Raw genomic sequence first — 9,512 nt, forward strand, 5'->3', positions numbered from 1 at the left:
GAAAGTGGGAAGAATAAAAAGCAGGATTAATGCAGACTTCCTGTAAATGGTTGGTTGACAGTTCGTGCTGAAGAGCTTGTTTCTGTGCTGTATCATTCTATAACTCTGTTTATAATGTTAAAGTGCATTATATTTTTGTGGTATTTGGTGATGAAACTAGCTTGCAAGTGCCTGAAGTTTTCATCAAATCATAGATTATCCTTGATTTAGTCAGAAATACAACATGGAATAGGCCCTTCCAGCCCTTTGAACCACACTGCCCAACAACCCCAATTTAATCTTAACCCATCATGGAACAATGTATCTATCTATCTGTCTGTCTATTTATTTATTTGTTTGTTTGTTTGTTTGTTTGTTTGTTTGCAATGACCTATTAACCTACATGGTATGTCTTTGGACTGTGGAAGGAAACCAGAGCACCTGGGCAAAACCACATATGGGAGAAGATACAAAGTTCCCGCAGAGGACACTGGGATTGAACTCTGAATTCCAACACCCTGCGCTGCAATAGTGCTGCCCTAACCACTACTCTACCGTGGCTCCCATTTCCTTCAGAAAAGGCTTCAAAATAAAGCATCCATGGGGAAGCTCTGAAAATATAGCAAAATCTCAGATACTGGAGATCTAAAATATAATAGAAAATTCTGGAAAGCATTTGAGAGATGAGAAACCAAGTTTCTAGTTTGCCTGTAATGTTTCTTTAATCTCATCCCACAGATGCCGCCTGACCTATTGAGAATTGAATCACTGTCAGCAGTGTTGTGATTTCTGTGTTTAACTGGTTGTAAAGAAATCTGGAAAATGTTGAAGATTTTTCTATTCCAAAATACTAAACTCTGACAGTTTTACTGATATTACAAATGGAATATCTAGGTTATTAACACTGATCCTTTTAAGATGTTCCTGTTGATTAGGTTTTGTTGAATGTGCCTTGTAGTCCTTACGTGGAGTAATGAAAAGAAAGAACTTGCATTTATAAAGTACCTTTCATGTCCTCAGAGTCTGGAAATGTTTAAATGTCAACAAAATATATTCACCCCATGCTCAAAGTAGACTAATCCACAAAGTAGACCATTCACAAAAAGCAGATTTCCTGGTGGTCAACTGCTTTAATTCCTATTCCCATTCCTACTCTGTCATGTCAGTCCATGACCTCTTCTACTGCCACGATGAGGCCTTGCTCAGACTGGAGGAGCAACATCTCACATTCCATCTAGGTAGTCTTCAACCTAATGGCACGAGCATCGATTTCTCCTTCCAGTAAATTTTTTCCCCTTCCCTCTTCTTCTATTCCCCGCTCTGGCTTCTTCCCTCTTCACATCACCTGCCCCTGGTGCCTCTCCTCTTTCCAATGATCCATTCTGCTCCTTATCAGATTTCTTCTTCTCCAGTCTTCTGTCTTTTCCAATGATCACCTCCCAGCTTTTCACTTCACCTCCCTCCCCCACACACCTGGCTTCACCTATCACCTTCCTGTCTTCTTTTCTCTCACCTCACCTTCTTATTGTGGCAAATTTCCCCTTCCTTTCAAGTCCGGATGAGGGCTCTCACTCAGCCCAGAACGCCAGCTGTTGATTCGTTTCCATAGATGCTGCCTGACCTGCTGAGTTCCTCCGGTATTTTGTGTCTGTTGCTCTAGAGTTCCAGCACCTTGTGTTTATAGTGGACTAATCAGTTAGCTTTGCCTCTTTAGGATTTTCAATGGCTTTTCTGAAGACAGAAAAGTATGCTTTAAACATTATAGATTGTTGCCCAGCAGTTTTAGAACATAGAACATGGAGCAGTACAGCATGGCAGGGGCCCTTCAGCCCACAATGTTGTACTGACCCTTCCATCCTACATAGAATATAAATAACTAAATAAACAAATAGTGCAAAAGAGGAATAGCAAGGCAGTGTTCTTGGGTTCATGGACAATTCATAAATCTGGTAGCTGAGTGGAATAAGCTGTTCCTTAAATACCGAGTGTGGGTCTTCAGGGTCCTGCACTTCTTCCCTAATGGTTCAAATGAGAAGGGGGCATGTTCCAGATGATGAGGGTCCTTACTGGTGGATGTCACCTTCATGAGGTAATGCCTTTGAAGATGACCTCAATAGTGGGGAGTCTAGTGCCCAGGATGGTTATGTCTACAGCCCTCTACAGCAAGGTGTCTCAAACTGGGGACCACGAGAGATCGTGATTTTAAAAAACAAACATCAGTTTTTGAACTTCGCGAGACGTGCGATGCTAGCGCTCGCGGAGGTGGGCAGCGACCGAGCCGTCCCATTAACAATCTCGTTAGCGGTCCCTCATCCCAGAGTGAACAGTCGGACCGGGTTGATTTGGTTGGGTCCGTTCTCAGTTTTGATGTGAGACAGGGGAGGCCATTGATAACTGGTGAGCGCTGCATTGCGCGGAAGGGAGGGCAGTAGGCTGATGAGGATTGTGCGTTTCCTGAGCATTGAATGGACTTGCCCAACTTGGGCTATGACATCAGCCTCTTCCTCCTGAATTAACTGCACAGAACTCTTACTGACTTGTGGGAGTGAACAAACTATCAGCGCAGTAGAAAATTTGAGGGAAATTTTCATTCTAAAGAAAGAAATTTTATGCACTGGAAGAACTGTGTTGGCTTCTATCCTGATAGTATCCCTCAATGGTTGCCTCTGTGAGAGGTTTCACTTCCCTTGGAAAAATAGAAAATCCTGAAGTTACCACAACACACTGACCAAGACCAGTTCATTCAAGAATGTTTAAAAAGCTGTGTGAAAGTCAGGGCAAAGAGCACACCAATCTCCTGCTGCATATAGAAATCAGGAGGCTTAGCAGAGGAAGAGTTTTCAACATGACGTTTGAGCTGAAAGGTGAATTGCAGGGGTACTTTCAAGAAAACAGTAGGCCAGATTTTGCTGAGTGCTTTGAAGATTAAGAATGGCTGCAGAAACTAGCCTACTTAGCAGATTTTTTTATCATATGAACCAGTTGAACAAGCCTCTGCAAGGTCCTGGAGAAAATGTTTTGACTTCAATTGACACGATTCTTGGATTTAAAAGGAAACTGAATCTTTGGAAAAATCATGTTGCAAAAGGAAACCTTGAAATGCTTCCACTACTGCTTGGGCTTGAGAGTGAGGAAAAATATCAGAAAATCTCGAGTCTTATTAAAAACCACGTGAAAGAGCTGCAGAACAAAATTGAACAGTATTTTCCCTCTCTTTCAACACAAATGTATGACTGGGTGAGGGACCCCTTCTCTGAGACCTGCTCAGTCTGAGAACTTGACTTTGAGAGCTGCAGTCTGATCGGGCACTCAAGAGAAAAGGCTGTACTTGATCTGGTATTGGGAAATGAATCTGGTCAGGTGTCAGGTCTCTCAGCGGGAGAGCATTTTGGAGATAGTGATCACAATTCGATCTCCTTTACCATAGCATTGGAGAGGGATAGGAACAGACAAGTTGGGAAAGCGCTTAATTGGAGTAAGAGGAAATATGAGGCTATCAGGCAGGAACTTGGAAGCATAAATTGGGAACAGATGTTCTCAGGGAAACATACGGAAGAAATGTGGCAAATGTTCGGGGGATATTTGAGTGTGGTCTGCATAGGTACGTTCCAATGAGACAGGGAAAGGATGGTAGGGTACAGGAACCGTGGTGTACAAAGGCTGTTGTAAATATAGTCAAGAAGAAAAGAAGAGCTTACGAAAGGTTCAAAAAACTAGGTAATGATTGAGATCTAGGAGATTATAAGGCTAGCAGGAAGGAGTTTAAGAATGAAATTAGGAGATCCAGAAGGGGCCATGAGAAGGCCTTGACAGACAGGATTAAGGAGACTTCAAGGGTGGTGTTCTCAGGATTGCTGCCAGTGCTATGTGACAGTGATGGTAAGAATTGGAGGAGATGACAGTTGAACGCATGGCTGAGGAGTTGGTGCAGGGAGCAGCGTTTTAGATTTTTGGATCATTAGGATCTCTTCTGGGGAAGGTAGAACCTATACAGATTGGATGGGTTGCACCTGAACCCGAGGGGGAGCAATATCCTTGCAGGTCAGTTTGTTAGCATGGTTCGGGAGGGCTTAAACTAATTTGCAAGGGGGATGGGACCCGGAGCGATAGAGCAGTGAAAGAAGTGCATGGAGTGAAGCCAGTTCTAACATATAGAGAGGCTTTGAGGAAAGAGAAGCAGAATAAACGGTGTAAAGGTAGTAAGGCAGAAGGGCTGAAGTGTGTGTACCTCAATGCAAGAAGCATCAGGAACAAAGGTGATGAACTGAGAGCTTGGATACACACATGGAATTATGATGTAGTGGCCATTACAGAGACTTGGCTGGCACCAGGGCAGGAATGGATTCTCGATATTCCTCCATTTCAGTGCTTTAAAAGGGATAGAGAGGGTGGAAAAAGGGGAGGAGGGGTGGAACTAGTCAGGGATACTATTACAGCTACAGAAAGGGTGGGTAATGTAGCAGGATCCTCTTTTGAGTCAATATGGGTGGAAGTCAGGAACAGGAAGGGAGCAGTTACTCTACTGGGGGTATTCTATAGGCCCCCTGGTAGCAGCAGAGATACAGAAGAGCAGAATGGGAGGCAGATTTTGGAAAGGTGCAAAAATAACAGGGTTGTTATCATGGGTGACTTTAACTTCCCTAATATTGATTGGCACCTGATTAGTTCCAAGGGTTTAGATGGGGCAGAGTTTGTTAAGTGTGTCCAGGATGGATTCCTGTCACAGTATGTGGACAGGCCGACTAGGGGGAATGCCATACTAGATATAGTACTAGGTAATGAACCGGGTCAGGTCACAGATCTCTTAGTGGGTGAGCATCTGGGGGACAGTGACCACCGCTCCCTGGCCTTTAGCATTATCATGGAAAAGGATAGAATCAGAGAGGACAGGAAAATATTTAATTGGGGAAGGGCAAATTATGAGGCTATAAGGCTAGAACTTGCAGGTGTGAATTGGGATGAAGTTTTTGCAGGGCAATGTACTATGGACATGTGGTCGATGTTTAGAGATCTCTTGCAGGATGTTAGGGATAAATTTGTCCCGGTGAGGAAGATAAAGAATAGTAGGGTGAAGGAACCATGGGTGACAAGTGAGGTGGAAAACCTAGTCAGGTGGAAGAAGGCAGCATACATGAGGTTTAGGAAGTAAGGATCAGCTGGGTCTATTGAGGAATATAGGGAAGCAAGAAAGGAGCTTAAGAAGGGGCTGAGAAGAGCAAGAAGGGGGCATGAGAAAGCCTTGGCGAGTAGGGTAAAGGAAAACCCTAAGGCATTCTTCAATTACGTGAAGAACAAAAGGATGACAGGAGTGAAGGTAGGACCGATTAGAGATAAAGGTGGGAAGACGTGCCTGGAGGCTGTGAAAGTGAGCGAGGTACTCAATGAATACTTCTCTTCGGTATTCACCAATGAGAGGGAACTTGATGATGGAGAGGACAATATGAGTGAGGTTGATGTTCTGGAGCATGTTGATATTAAGGGAGAGGAGGTGTTGGAGTGGTTAAAATATATTAGGATGGATAAGCCTCTGGGGCCTGACGGAATATTCCCCAGGCTGCTCCATGAGGCAAGGGAAGAGATTGCTGAGCCTCTGGCTAGGATCTTTATGTCCGCGTTGTCCATGGGCATGGTACCGGAGGATTGGAGGGAGGTGAATGTTGTCCCCTTGTTCAAAAAAGGTAGTAGGGATAGTCCGGGTAATTATAGACCAGTGAGCCTTACATCTGTGGTGGGAAAACTGTTGGAAAAGATTCTTAAAGATAGGATCCATGGGCATTTAGAGAATCATGGTCTGATCAGGGACAGTCAGCATGGCTTTGTGAAGGGCAGATCGTGTCTAACAAGCCTGATAGAGTTCTTTGAGGAGGTGAGCAGGCATATAGATGAGGGTAGTGCAGTGGATGTGATTTATATGGATTTTAGTAAGGCATTTGACAAGGTTTCACATGGTAGGCTTATTCAGAAAGTCAGAAGACATGGGATCCAGGGAAGTTTGGCCAGGTGGATTCAGAATTGGCTTGTCTGCAGAAGGCAGAGGGTCGTGGTGGAGGGAGTACATTCAGATTGGAGGATTGTGACTAGTGGTGTCCCACAAGGATATGTCCTGGGACCTCTACTTTTCGTGATTTTTATTGACCTGGATGTGGGGGTAGAGGGGTGGGTTGGCAAGTTTGCAGATGACACAAGGGTTGGTGGTGTTGTAGATAGTGTAGAGGATTGTCAAAGATTGCAGAGAGACACTGATAGGATGCAGAAGTAGGCTGAGAAGTGGCAGATGGAGTTCAACCCGGAGAAATGTGAGGTGGTACACTTTGGAAGGACAAACTCCAAGGCAGGGTACAAAGTAAATGGGAGGATACTTGGTAGTGTGGAGGAGCAGAGGGATCTGGGGTTACATGTCCACAGATCCCTGAAAGTTGCCTCACAGGTGGATAGGGTAGTTAAGAAAGCTTATGGGGTGTTAGCTTTCATAAATTGAGGGATAGAGTTTAAGAGTCGCGATGTAATGATGCAGCTCTATAAAGCTTGTACTGTGTCCAGTTCTGGTCGCCTCACTATAGGAAGGCTGTGGAAGCATTGGAAAGGGTACAGAGGAGATTTACCAGGATGCTGCCTGGTTTAGAGAGTATGCATTATGATCAGAGATTAAGGGAGCTAGGGCTTTACTCTTTGGAGAGAAGGAGGATGAGAGGAGACATGATAGAGGTGTACAAAATATTAAGAGAAATACATAGAGTGGATAGCCAGTGCCTCTTCCCCAGGGCACCACTGCTCAATACAAGAGGACATGGCTTTAAGATAAGTGGTGGGAAGTTCAAGGGGGATATTAGAGGAAGGTATTTTACTCAGAGAGTGGTTGGTGCGTGGAATGCACTGCCTGAGTCAGTGGTGGAGGCAGGTACACTCGTGAAGCTTAAGGGACTACTAGACAGGTATATGGAAGAATTTAAGGTGGAAGGTTATATGGGAGGCAGGGTTTGAGGGTTGGCACAACCTGTAATGTGCTGTACTATTCCATGTTCTATGTTCTATATTCTAAAACCCCAAGGCATTCTACAAGTATGTGAAGAGCAAGAGGATAAGACATGAGAGAATAGGACCAATCAAGCGTGACAGTAGAAAAGCGTGTATGGAACCAGAGGAGATAGCTGAGGTACTTAATGAATACTTTGCTTCAGTATTCACTACGGAAAAGCACCTTGACAATTGTAGGGTTAACTTACAGCGGACTGAAAAGCTTGAGCATGTAGATATTAAGGAGGAGGATGTGCTGGATCTTTTGGAATGCATCAAGTTGGATAAGTCACCAGGACTGGACAAGATGTTCCCTGGGCTCCTGTGAGAGGCGAGGGAGGAGATTGCTGAGCCTCTGGTGATTGTCTTTGCATCATCAATGAGGACGGGAGAGGTTCCAGAGGATTGGAGGGTTGTTGTTCCCTTATTCAAGAAAGGGAATAGAGATAGCTCAAGAAATTATAGACCAGTGAGCCTTCAGTGGTTGGTAAGTTGATGGAGAATATCCTGATAGGCAGGATTTAGGACCATTTGAAAAGGCAAAATATGATTAGGAATAGTCAGCATGGCTTTGTCAAAGGCAGCTCATGTCTTTCGAGCCTGATTGAATTTTTTGAGGATGTGACTAAACACATTGATGAAGGTAGAGTAGTAGATGTAGTGTATATGGATTTCAGCAAGGCAATTGATAAGGTACCCCATGCACTGCTTATTGAGAAAGTAAGGAGGCATGGGATCCAAGGGGACATTGCTTTGTGGATCCAGAACTGGCTTGCCTACAGAAGGCAAGGAGTGGTTGTAGACAGGTCATATTCTGCATGGAGGTCGGTGACCAGTGGTGTGCCTCAGGGATCTTTTCTGGGACCACTACTCTTCGTGCTTTTTATAAATGACCTGGATGAGGAGGTGGAGGGATGGGTTCGTAAATTTGTTGATGACACATCGGTTGGGGGTGTTGTGGATAGTGTGGAGGGCTGTCAGAGGTTACAGCAGGATATGGATAGGATGCAAAACTGGGTTGAGAAGTGGCAGATGGAGTTCAACCCAGATATGTGTGAGGTGGTTCATTTTGGCAGGTCAAATATGATGGCAGAATGCTTTATGCATTCTTTATGCTTTAAGGAGCATGCTTTATGAGAATAGGTTGAGTGAACTTGGCCTTTTCTCCTTGGAGCAACGGAGGATGAGAGGTGACCTGATAGAGGTGTACAAGATGATACGAGGCTTTGATCGTGTGGATAGTCAGAGGCTTTATCCCAGGGCTGAGATGGCTAGCGCAAGAGGACACAGTTTTAAGGTGCATGGAAGTAGGTACAGAGGAGATGTCAAGGGTAAGTTTTTTACGCAGAGAGTGGTGAGTGCGTGGAATGGGCTGCCGGCGATGGTGGTGGAGGCGGATACGATAGGGTCTTTTAAGAGACTCCTGGATAGTTATATGGAGCTTAGAAAAATAGAGGGCTATGGATAACCTTAGGTAATTTCTAAGGTAAGAATATGTTCAGCACAGCTTTGTGGGCCAAAGGGCCTGTGTTGTGCTGTAGGTTTTCTATGTTTCTATGTTTCAAGATGACATTTACGGACTTACTCCTGGTCAAGTTCTGGATTTCTGTGAAAGAAGAATATCCTGGAATTCATGGGAAAGCAATGAACATCTTGATACAGTTTTCAACTTCTTACATGTGTGAGCAAGTATTTTCTTGTTTAACAAGCATCAAGAGTGAGGATAGAAATCATTTCATTTCAGTGAAATCCATATGTGTTTATCTCAAGTTCGACCCAGAATTGAGTATTTGTGCATCAAAAAACAGGCATAGGTTTCACCTGCTAGCCCTTTATTTGAGCCTGATCATGTCACTTAGTAAGAATTTTTTTTTCAAAGTCTTGTATAAAATTGTGTCAGGCTATATTTTTATTCATATTGCTTTGGCTTATGGTTTTTAGTAACTTTGCTAATTAACACTGGCTATGAAGTTTTATGTTGTAAATAGCATTAATTAAAATCAATTTACAAATTTTATTTAAATTAAATCCACCAAGCCATCCCTTAGAAAAATTAAATCCCATTTTGTCTTTAGCCAGTTATTTCAGAGAAATTTATTATGTTTGCCTTATGAGTTTTTAAAATTTATGAAAGGGAAAGAAAGAGATTAATTTCAAGAAAGGTAAGTTAGGCTTAACTTCCTGTTTTTTTCAAGAAAGGTTGGATAAAAATTTGTTCTGTACTCAAAGCAGCATAGACAATTATTTTTGGATTATTATACTGTATCAACAATTTAATGTTCATGCTAACATACCGTGAGCTCTAGATATAATAACTTTTACACAGGGGTCCCTGAGACCTGAATATTATTTCAAGGGTTCCTCCAGGGCAAAAAGGTTGAGAAAGGCTCTGCAACCTCTTATGATCCTGTGCATTGGTGCCTCCACACCAGATGGTGAGGCAACCAGTCAGATTGCTCACCATGATACATCTGTAGAAACTTGCTAGAGTCTTTGGTGATGTACTAATTCTCCTGAAA

This window comes from Mobula birostris, chromosome 17, assembly GCF_030028105.1.
Source record: "Mobula birostris isolate sMobBir1 chromosome 17, sMobBir1.hap1, whole genome shotgun sequence".
Taxonomy (NCBI): domain Eukaryota; kingdom Metazoa; phylum Chordata; class Chondrichthyes; order Myliobatiformes; family Myliobatidae; genus Mobula; species Mobula birostris.